At 38.1% G+C, this 12,500-nt stretch overlaps 1 long non-coding RNA gene across 1 annotated transcript in view; it reads right to left on the bottom strand.

Annotated features, from left to right (window-relative positions):
* Positions 1–9,981: 9,981 nt before the first annotated feature.
* LOC149135445 (uncharacterized) overlaps positions 9,982–12,500 on the bottom strand; it is a 4,377-nt gene continuing 1,858 nt past the window's right edge. Inside the window, exon 2 of the long non-coding RNA XR_016241862.1 lies at positions 9,982–10,088. This is a non-coding gene — a long non-coding RNA (uncharacterized LOC149135445). The remainder of the gene's footprint in view (positions 10,089–12,500) is intronic.

Here is a 12,500-nt window from a genome sequence, read left to right as displayed (position 1 = left end):
GTGTGTGTGTGTGTGTGTGTGTGTGTGTGTGTGTGTGTGTAGTTTTTCACCTGTCTCAGTCAGACTGCAGCCATGTTGGAATACCGCCTTGAAGGGTTTAATGGAGCAAATCAACCCCAATATATACTTTTTAAAGTCCAGTACTTCTTCTATCGACTACCATTGCCGAACCGACATATAATGGGGCCGTAAACAAAGCAACACTGGTTGTCAAGTAGTGGTGGGGAACAAACAGCACAAACACACACCCACACATACACACAGACGACGGGCCTCTTTCAGATTTTATTTACTAAATGGTATTCAAGGAAACCAGAAAGTTATAACTTAAACCTGCCGAAATTCACCCAGAGGGCGCTGTATCCGCTACGATGTACGATTATATATTCAAGTGCGTATATACATACACACATCTACACACACACACACACACACTATCACTGGGTACATTGTGTTTCTGGGAGTCACATGTTCTCATAAGTTTGTGGTCACTTGGTGAATCCCCCCACCCCAGCGGGACTGTAAGGAGAATCGTGAAGGTGTGGTGGTCTTTACATACAGCGTAAGACGGAAACCTGACGTCGTGTGGGAACCATCAACCTACAGTTTGCTACGTGAAAAGAAACCAAAAATCGAAACCAGCATTAAAAGTTGTATCTTAAGATCTATCTATGTATTTTACTTAATATAATCACGTCGTTATTCGTCTGGAGATATAATTTCTTAGGGACTTGTTGTGTTAAAAGGTACAGCATATATAGCGGAGGGACGTTCGTCATTACGTTCTGAGTTCAAATTCAGCCGAGGTCGACTTGGCCTTTCATTCTTTCAAGGTCGATAAAATAATTACCAGTTGTGTACTGGGGGTCGACGTAATCGATTCATTCCCTTCCTCAAACTTGCTGGTCTTGTACCAAAGTTTGAAATCATCATCATCATCATCATCATCATCATCATCATCATCATCATCATCGTTGTTGTTGTTGTTGTTGTTGTTGTTGCTGTTGTTGTTATGATGGCGAGCTGGCAGAATCGTTAGCACACCGGACGAAATTCTTAGCGGTGTTTCGTCTGCCGCTATATTCTGAGTTCAAATTCCGCCGAGGTCGCCTTTGCCTTTCATCCTTTCGGGGTCGATAAATTAAGTACCATTTGCGTACTGCCCCCCCTCCCGCAAAATTTCGGGCCTTGTGCCTATAGTACAAAGGATTATTATTATTATTATTATTATTATTATTATTATTATTATTATTATTATTATTATTAAGGCGACGAACTGGCAGAATAGTCAGAACGGCGGGCAAAATGCTTAGCGGTATTTCACGCCCTTCTTTACGTTCTAAGTTCAATTTCCGCCGATGTCGACTTTGCCTTTCATCCTTTCGGGGTTAATAAATTAGATACCAGTCGAACACTGGGGTCGATGTAATCGACTCATCCCCCACCTCCCCCAAGCTGCCCTTTTGGCAAAATTTGAAATAACAATTATTACTATTATTATTATTATTATTGTTCAGTAGTTTTATTTTTATAACGTGCTTTCGCTTCACTACCGAGCGCAGCTCTGTGCGCCTTGGGTATGTGCTGTGGTTTGCTGTGGTGCTCTTATGGTTACTGTATTGAAAGTGTTTTGCGTAGAATGTGTGCAGTACCCAGTAGTGCAATTTTCTGTATATTATATATATTTGTAAGTCCTGGTGTTTTTGTTATGTATTTGTCTGAATATTTTTTTTATTATACCTAAGGCACCTACTATGATAGGAATTGTTTTTGTTTTTAGATTCCACATTCGAGTTATCTCTATTTCCATTATTATTATTATTATTATTATTATTATTATTATTATTAAGTAAGAGAGCAGTGCATGCCACCAAAGTAACACCGAAGTACAAATATACGAAGCCTAGTATATACATCATGACGACCCGTCTGATAAGGGTACACCAGGCATATGCATCATAACCATATGTGCGTGACATGGTGATCTCATATCAAGATAAACAGCCCATGACCTTGCAGGTGAGGCCTAGTTAGAATTTTCTTCAGCTCGACTAGCTCATTCTCCTCAAAAGGTCCCTGAATAAGGCTTGTTTAAAGATGTTGAACCAAACACCTATGTTTCCAGGAGTGAATTGTTCAAACCCCAATTATTCAAACTCCAGGGAATTCCTCTCAGTACATGGCTATCATGTGCCCCCACTACTTCTGCCAATGGTCAGAGATGCACCTGTCGTCAGCCACCAAAGGTTAAGGTCAAACGACAAGCAAATCAACTGGTTAAGAGTCGCTCAACAGAAAAGCAAATCTGTGGTATTGAGTAGAATAGTTGTTGTAGCTTATCTTTTATACCAAGACAAAACATGTGCATAATAACACTGCCAATCAGTTAAGATCAGAAGCCACGAGAGCCACTGCCTGGTATTGCCTCATGGCATCATCATCATCATTATTATTATTATTATTATTATTATTATTATTGAGTGAGAGAGCAGTGCATGCCATCAAAGTGACACTGGGGTAAAATATACGAAGCCCATTATACCCATCATAACTACCCGTCTGATAAGGGTACACCAGGTACATGCATCACAACCATATGTGCGCGACATGGTGATCTCATATCAAGATAAACAGCGCATGACCTCGCAGGTGGGGCCCAGTTAGAATTCTCTTCAGGTCGAGTAGCCCATCCCGCTCAAAAGGTCCCTGAATAAGGTTTGTTTAAGGACGTTGAGCAAAACACCCATGTTTCCAAAGGTGAATTATTGAAACCCCAGAGAATTCTTCTCAACACATGGCTATGATGCTCCCCCACTACTTCTACTCATGATGAGAGATGCACATATCATCAGCCACCAAGGGACATGCTCAACTGGTTAAGGTCAAACAACTGACAAGTAAATCTGTGGTATTAAGCAGAATATTTGCTGTAGACTATTATTATTATTATTATTATTATTATTATTATTATTATTATTATTATTATTATTATTATTATTCCATTTTATTTTATTTTCATTTCATTGATAGTGGGATAGACCTGCATTAAGATAGACTCCTTATGTTTTTATTGCCCGATACATATTTTCAATATTAAATAATAAAGTTTCGATTGACGAGGAATTCGATATTTTTTTTTCGTATGTGTATTTCGTGTGCAAGATTCTTGATGTGGATACGTGTGTTGAAAGAAACACAATTAAACCTTGGGAGAGGCATTATGCCGGTAATAAACACACGTACTGGTTCAGTCTTTTATTAATTTATATAGTTTTTTGTTGTTAAATTATTTCATTGCACTCTTGCAATCTCTTCAGTAACTTGTCTCTCCACTTCCATTTATTTTGAATGTATGATTTAGCGTTGTTTTGAAATACCCATCATGACTACCCGTCTGATAAGGGTACACCAGGCACATGCATCACAACCATATGTGTGCAACATGGTGATCTCATATCAAAATAAACAGCGCATGACTTCGCAGGTGAGGCCCAGTTAGAATTTTCTTCAGGTCGGGTATTTCGATATTTTTGAAATCATAAAATCAACTTCAAAGTGGAAAGGGTTTAAGTTAAAGTGCGAAACAGCTCAATATAAACAAACTAACAGCGAGAACAATTAAAGGTACATGTAGATCCACTATAATCTCTAAATTTTCAATATGTTTAAAACACATCTCGTATATACGTGGTATATACAGTGGGACAAAAATCTATTATTTTGAATAGAAAATAAAACCCAATATTAGGTGAGTACATACAAATATACATACATACATACACACACTCACACACACACATACACACATACATACATACATACATACATACACACGCATATACACATACACATAACATACATATATGAGTAACAGTTTGTGAAATTTTTTCGGCTTTATCAACAGTATTTTACTCTACCTTTGGTATTTGAGTACTGTTTTTCCACTTTCCTTTCCACTTATGTGCTTCCTTTGTGTGTGCGCGCGTGTGTAATTGAATGATTAGGGACGGGTCATTCAATAATTAACATTGGCTTCGAATTTAAGCACAAGGCCAGCAATTTGGAGGAGAGGGGGAAGTCGATTACACCAACCCTAGGGCTCGACAGGTACTTATTTTATCCGTCTACCAAATCCACTCACAAGGCTTTGGTCAGCCCGAGGCTATAGTAGAAGACACTTGCCCAAAGTGCCACGCAGTGGGAATGAACTCGGAATCATATGGTTGGTAAGCAAGCTACTTACCACACAGCCACTCCTACGCCTATGTGTGCATCTTTCTTTCTTATTTTCTTCCTCTGTCTCTCTCTCTCTCTCTCTGTATATATACACATATAGGCACACACACTTGAACACATATATATCTATATACAGAGAGAGAGAGAGAGAGAGAGAGAGAGTGAGAGAGAGAGTGAGAGAGAGAGAGAGAGAGAGAGAGAGAGAGAACTATATATATATTTTTTTTTTACTCTTTTATTTGTTTCAGTCATTTGACTGCGGCCATGCTGGAGCACCACGTTAGGCGAGAGAGATAGACAGCGGCGAGCAGAGTGAGAGAGAGGGGGTGAGAGAGAGAGGGGGTGAGAAAGAGGGGGTGAGAGAGGGGGTGAGAGAGAGAGGGGGTGAGAAAGAGGGGGTGAGAGAGGGGGTGAGAGAGGGGTGAGAGAGAGAGGGGTGAAAGAGAGAGGGGTGAGAGAGAGAGGGGTGAAAGAGAGAGGGGTGAGAGGGGGTGAGAGAGAGGGAGTGAGAGAGAGAGGGGTGAGAGAGGGAGGGGGTGAGAGAAAGAGTGAGAGAGAGAAGGAGACAGAGAGACAGTCAGATAGACAGAGTCAGACAGTCAGACAGTCACACAGACAGATAAAGATACACACAGGCATATTTTTCGATGCTGCAATATATTCGGCAACGAATAATATAGGCGAAGATGATGTTGCGGTGGTGACGGTGATGCCGTTGGTTGCGGTTAGCACCAGATCACTCATAATCACCTATGCTTATAATCAACGGCGTTCTAACTAATCAATTTTTTTGAAAACATAGTTTATCTAAAAATACGCCATCTTGGATGCATTTACCCTCCCCATTTAAAAACAATATAATTTGATAAGATGCTAGATTGCTTTCTATTTCAGGTTGACCGAGGGAACAGAGAAAGTTTTCCTCCCATTTAGCTTACAATGTCAATGCTGTAGATTAGCTGGTGTCGCTAAGGCGTGCTAACTACCCCCTAGAAATGATGAGAAACAGAATGGAAGTAGAAAGTTGTAATTTTAATTTCCGTTTTAATAATTTTTGTTTTAATCTATATCCTGAAGTTTCCATTTAGTTCTAGAAGTACCTGGAGAGTGAGAGAGAGAGAGAGAGAGAGAGAGAGAGAGGGAGAGAGAGAGAGAGAGAGAGAGAGAGAGAGAGAGAGAGAGAGAGAGAGAGAGAGAGAGAGAGAAACTGGAAACGACTCCAGCTTCAATATGGTAGAGTAATAGAGAGCCTAATCCGGAAGCGGATGTCATTTAATTAATGTGTGTGCGTCCGTGTGTAAGCCGAAAGGAGAATGGAGAAAGTAAACAAGTGTTTTATGTTTTTGTTATGTTATGTATGTATGTATGTATGTATGTATGTATGTATATACACACATATATCCATATATATATATATATATATATATATATATATATATATATATATATATATATATATATATATATTCTTTTATTCTTTTATTTGTCTCAGTCACAAGTAGTTTTCAAGAATTCGATGGGGCAATTTTTCGATTCAAGACGCACCTCTCTCTGGCCGGTCAGCTGAGATTAACAGCGATACTAACTCCCGTTATACGACCAGGATGGATGATCCAGATATTCCCAAAATATCCAAATCAAGATTTGAAAACAATTTGCATCAATTTGGTTACATCAGAAGTCTCCATGCTAGTGTCCCACATCAGTTGAATGAGGCTAACCTCGCTCTACGGATTTCCATCTGTGATTTGTTGCAAGACATGTGAAGAAAACAATCCTGTTTTGAAAAGAATGATGGTGACAGAGGGAAAAAATGGATCCTTTACAACCACGTGAAGTGCAAACGATCATGGAGGAAGCGCGGCGAGCCACCAAAACAAACAACCTCCTCAGTAGGACTAGAAATAGGTTATGCTTTCAATTTGGTGGGACGGTTAAGGTGTTGTCTGTTACGAACTTCTCACGGAGAGAATTCGGGTGTGTACTGTGACTAGCTGGAGAAATTAAACATAGCGATCCACGAGAAGCGTCCTGCACTCGCTAATCGTAACAACATTGTCATTCATCGCCATAATGCCAGACTGCACACTTTCTTGCAGACATGTTAGAAGTTTCAGAGGCTTGGCTGAAGAGTTTTGTTGCACTTTCAGATGTTTCCATATTTTGGTCTCTTCAAAGTTCATTGAAGGGACAAACCTTCAATTCTGAAGAGAATGTAAAAATTTACCAGGCAGAGTTTTTCGCCTGTAAAGAAAGGAAATTCCTTGAGCTAGGCAAAATGGATGCTGACAAGATGGCAAAAGATAATGGAACAAAGCAGTAATAATATCATTGATAGAATAAATCGCTTTGTGTTTAAAACTTGTCTTATTTTCGCTTTAAAAAACCGAAAGAAATTTTGGCCAACTCCATGTATATATATCGTTGCTATTGTGTTAAACTGTCGTATGCCCAAATTTGGCCAAATGCGTTTTTTTTTTTAATCTTTTAATTTTTGTTTTTAATTTTAATTTTGCTTGCAATAGCAAAGCTATCGTTTTGGTCAAACTATCATATCTGCAGCTGCTTCAAATATGAAAATTGTCAAAGTGTAGTACAAGAGTTTAGCATTTTTCAAAAGTCCCACATACGACAGTTTTGCAAAAATATTTCTGACTGAAAATATCATACCTGCATGGAGTTACGATTTTATGCACCCAACAAAGTATCATTGTTAAGCTGAAACTGCTGCTAATCTAAAAAGAAATGGAATGGTGAAACTATTTTTTCGTTTTGTGGAAAAGCAACGATTTGTTCTTGCGACACTTTTGCATAGGAGCAACGATATATATATATGTGTCTGTGTGTGTGTGTGTGAGTGTAATGCTATATCATATATATACTATACATACATGTGTATATCTATATTTATATACATATGCTGTATTTATGTGTGTGTATATATATACATGTGTATATAAGCATATATATAAATATACATGTATATATAAATATCTATATACATATGTTACATTTATGTGTGTAAGCATTTCACCATAACCGGTTTTGATATATAAAAAAAAAACTAGTTATATATATGTAATAAATGCATTTGAAATATAATGTCCCGTCATCAAGAAATACAGAAATCAGCTCATTAGTTTCGCATTCATAGTTTTCTACGAAAAACGAACAGGTGTTAACAGGTGTTAAATTGTTGAATGTTAAGTGACTAAGAGAGACTTCTACGCATTCATCAGTATCTTTCAAAGAAACGCTTTAGTGACTACTAATGACTATTGCTTTCAAAATACACCTTATAGATTATATTATTTAAATACCTTATTCTTGAACCGTTTCTAATCGTTAAGCATTCAAACTTTACCTTTTACTTGGAATATTTTGCTTGGAAAATTTTCCTTTCACTTGGAAAATTTTATGTTGTTCTTGCTCTTTAGGAAAATTTTTCAATAATAACAGAAAGGTATATGGTCTAGCTTAGATGAAGCCATTGCCTTTATAGTCCGGCAATCTACAGGTTTGCTCTCTTAACTAAGTATCCTTCTCCTGACACGCACCGCATATCAGACACTCTGCAGTAAATATGTACATGCACACACGTATACAGACACGCCTCTGTGTGTATGTAGAAGTAGGGGAGTACGAAATCTGGCGGGGCCCAGAGAAACCTTATTTAATGGGGGAACCACTTGAAACGGAAAAGTTTACAACAGTCACTATCAATAAATAACTTTTGTGGAATCACAAATCTACTTTGAAAATTTGTTATATTTTGCTCAGAGTAACCTTCATATATTTTAAACTTTTTAATATTAAAATTTATATTTCTAGTTGACAGCATACATACTCTATAAGTAAAATACGACACATTTTCAATAACAACGAATGGCTAAAAGAAGAAATAGATAGATAGATAGATAGATAGATGTTTTCGATCTAGTTTGGATTCTTTGCAATCAAATTTGATTGCAAAGAATGCAAATTTGATGGCAAATAATCCAAACTAGATCGAAAACACCTATATATATATATATATAAATATATATGACGGGCTTCTTTCAGTTTTCGTCTACCAAATCCACTCACAAGTCTTTGGCCGGCCCGAGGCCATAGCAGAAAACACTTGCCCAAGGTGCTACGCAGTGGGACTGAACCCGGAACCACGTGGTAAACATATATTTATGCACGCATACACAGAGAAGCACACACATTTCCCACACATACATAGATATAAACATACATAAATAGGTGTATGTGAACGGACACAAATGAAAGTAAAAAAAAAGACATATAGAAGTGTATATCTTGTATGTTACAAATTGCATGGTTTAGTTTTTAAAATTCCTTAAGCACGATGTTTAAACATCCGCATATGCTCATGGTGGTGAAATAATCTAATAGATGTCAACTGGAGAGGTTCAAATACACTCTTACACAGCTTGACATACATATATCAATTACCTTACTAACATCTATGTACAGACTTACTGGCATAAACGATCAGGATAACATGAATGGTTTTGATTAAGTTAATTTTAAATAGTTTGAAATCACCATATAGCAAACACACACACACACACATACTTATATATGTGTGCATTTGCCTATGTATATATACACCTCTCTGTTTCTCTTTGTGCGTGTGTGTGTGTGTGTGTGTGTGTGTGTGTGTGTGTGTGTGTAGCATTGAACATCGCCAGTGTTAATGCTCCCCTGGATTCCGGAGTTCCGGAGACTGTTATGATAATGGTGAATGTAGCGATAATACAAATAACATTGTTTTTATAAGGCTATGGAAATACATATGCAAAAATAATAATGACTATACATACATACATATAAACACACATACGTACGCACACGTAGAAGTATATGTACGTACGTCTGTACGTATGTATGTATGTATGTTTACATGTGTAAATGTGAAGATAGAAAATGGCGATTTTACGTACGGTTTAAACGTGAACCGATTCATATGAAATATGTGATTTGTGTTAAGGTTTAAAAACTAATCTAAAATTTTATAGAGCGCTTGAAAATGATTCAATAAAATCATCTTGAAGCTGAAGCTTTGGTTGGGATACATAGTTCAAAGGTTTCAGGTTTAACGCTTCAATGGTGTGAGTTTTAAAGTACTAGTAAGTTTTTAGTATTGGTGGGTAGTTATTCCTCCTGGGTGGTAATTGAATGTCGGACATTTTGGGGAATAGCGTTTGATAACTTTCAATAATGTATAAAATGTCGAAATTTTTATTTAGATTTTTAAATACCCAGATTTAATTAAATAACGGAGTGTCTTTGTAACTAAATAATCAAGTGTCTCTACACCTTTTACAATAAGCGAGAAATGTTTTTCTCTATGGTAACTGCAGTGAATTTGCCTTTAGAAGTTGGAAAATATTACCAACATATTTTAACTGACCTAAAATCCGTTTACTCTTAAACAGCTTGGTGCTGATGATGCTGCTTATATACCGGCTGGGCGGTCTCAGAGCGCAACTCAGTCACTGTTGCTGAGTCTTTTTTAGTTAAATCTGTCCAGAGTTACTCCTCTTCGGTATTTCCCATTGAAGAGGGCTAAAAAGCCAGAAACGCCGTGCCGTGTCTGGGAATCCCATAAGAGGAGGTACTGGGGAGATATAGTGTTTTACACCCTTCATCACAAGAGAGTATTTTTTCTCCACAATAACTGCAATAAACTTGTTTTTAGAAGTTGAAATATGTCGCAAACATATTTTAACTAACCTGATGTTCGTTCTTTCATTCTGTTTTGATTTCAGTTTTGTGTGATCAGAAATACAGATAGAGAAAAAGCCAATAACAGCTTCCAGAGAATCACTGCTACATATTCACTGAAATATAATGTAAGTGGAAAGTATTGTTAGCACTTCTAACAAGAGACATTAATGTATGCATAGACATGTATGCATGTAACACGCACATACACACGAATACACATACAACCATTCATTCGTTCATTCACCATGCATTTACATATATAGACAAAGAGGTACATCCACAAGCATACGTACATATATTTACATCCGTACATGCACACACAATTACATGCATATTTATGAACACTAATAGATACACACAAGTATGTGTATATGTTATATATATAAATATATATATACTTCAAAGGGCCAGCCTTGTCATATTCTGTGGCATCCTGAATTTCCCTGGGAACTACGTTAAGGGGTAGACGTGTCAGTGGAGTGCTCAGTGACTTGCACGTTAATTTCACGACCAGAATGTTTCGTTGATCAGAGCAACTGGAACCTTCATCGTCGTAACCGACGCAGTGCCAGTTTTTTGCATGTATGCATGCATGTATGTATGTATGTATGTATGTATGTATGTATGTGTGTGTGCATGTAAGTGTGCATGTATGCGTGTATGTATATGTGTGTGTGCATTTATGTATGTATATCAAAATTGCGATATTCTTCAGACGTACAGTGCTAAAAACACAAAATTATGTCAGTAAAAGACGAAAAGCATCCAGCAGCGAGGGTTAGTCTGAACTTCTGCGTCTTTGCGTGTCATCAGTAGCTAGTATCTACTAGTAACTACATGCTTAAATAAATTTAGCCTCTACTGAAACAGAAAAGCAGTCATTTACAAATCACTGGTGTCGTGGATACCCAGCTGGCCCGGTGAAAATTCGCTATTAGCGACAGGAGCAGAATTAGTTTTAAATATCTGTATATCTTACTTAACTTGGATATACCATAGAAAGACTCAATACTGCGGAAATCATTTCGAATAGATGTATAGTGTTAAAAAGCACAGAAGTACATCATTAGCAGGCAAAAGCAATATATAAAAAGTTGTGTAATATTACTCAATCATATACATTCATTTATATTAATTTTTATGATGTAATCTGAACTGTGTATTGTTGAAACGACCGTAATGAAAGAATAAATGAAATATCATAACCTCCATTCTTACTGTGTTAAACTCCATGACAAATAAAGTATCCTTGGACTTGCAGTTTGTATGAAAGTTCTCCTTTCTCCACTTCTATACCTGAGTAGTGGAGGTGCAATAACCCAATGGTTAGGGCAGCGGACTCGCGGTCATAGGATCGCGGTTTCGATTCCCAGACCGGGCGTTGTGAGTGTTTATTGAGCGAAAACACCTAAAGCTCCACGAGGCTCCGGCAGGGGATGGTGGTGAACCCTGCTGTACTCTTTCACCACAATTTTCTTTCACTCTTACTTCCTGTTTCTATTGTGCCTGTATTTCAAAGGACCAGCCTTGTCACACTGTGTCACGCTAAATATCCCCGAGAACTACGTTAAGAGTACACGTGTCTGTGGAGTGCTCAGCCACTTGCACGTTAATTTCACGAGCAGGCTGTTCCGTTGATCGGATCAACTGGAACCCTCGACGTCGTAAGCGACGGAGTGCCAACAACAACAACCTGAGTACCGATAGCACAGGTTCCACTGTTGCTGGACATGTTGCAACGTTCACAGGCAACAGGTGAACCCGTGCAGTTGCCGAGTGTTACCCAAGAGATCGGAAAAGGCCACTTGGAAGGCCTCCACGACGAATGGACGACGATTTGGTCAAGCAATTTGGGTTAAGATTGAAAGGAATGGTGCAATCAAAACAAAATTGTGACCAGCGGCGTATAACATCCTGTGGCCTGGTCGATAGTGTAACACTGATGAAAGGTCTCTTTTCTGGATAACCGTCCACATCTAAATACTCTGTTAGCCGGTATTCGTTGTGTGTGTGTGTGTGTGTGTGTGTGTGTGTGTGTGTGTGTGTGTGTGTGTGTCTGTGTGTGTGTGTGTGTGTGTTTGTGTCGCCCCACCATTTGACAACTGTGCTGACTTGAGTACGTTTCCGTAACTTAGCGAAAGAGATTAGCAAAAGGGTACCAAAGTACTCAAATCGATTTGTTCGACTAAAACGTTTGAGGCATTGCTCTAGCTTGGCCGCATTTCAGTGATTGAAATAAGTAAAAGACGAACGATGATAGAAGATACGCAGACACACACATACACAGACACATTCACTGATGCACAAACACATTAGCACAAACACATACAACATACACATTCACTAATGGACACATGCACAAACACACAAACATTCACTAACACGCACACACGCACACACACATTCACTGATGCACAAATACATACAACACACACATTTCACAAATGCACACACGCAAACACACACAACTACAAACACGCGAGCGCACACACAAACAAACAAACAAACATGATACATTGATGCCA

The sequence above is a fragment of the Octopus bimaculoides genome, chromosome 5, assembly GCF_046866305.1.
Source record: "Octopus bimaculoides isolate indiv1 chromosome 5, ASM4686630v1, whole genome shotgun sequence".
Taxonomy (NCBI): Eukaryota; Metazoa; Mollusca; class Cephalopoda; order Octopoda; family Octopodidae; genus Octopus; species Octopus bimaculoides.
This window is presented reverse-complemented; position numbering and strand designations above follow the sequence as displayed.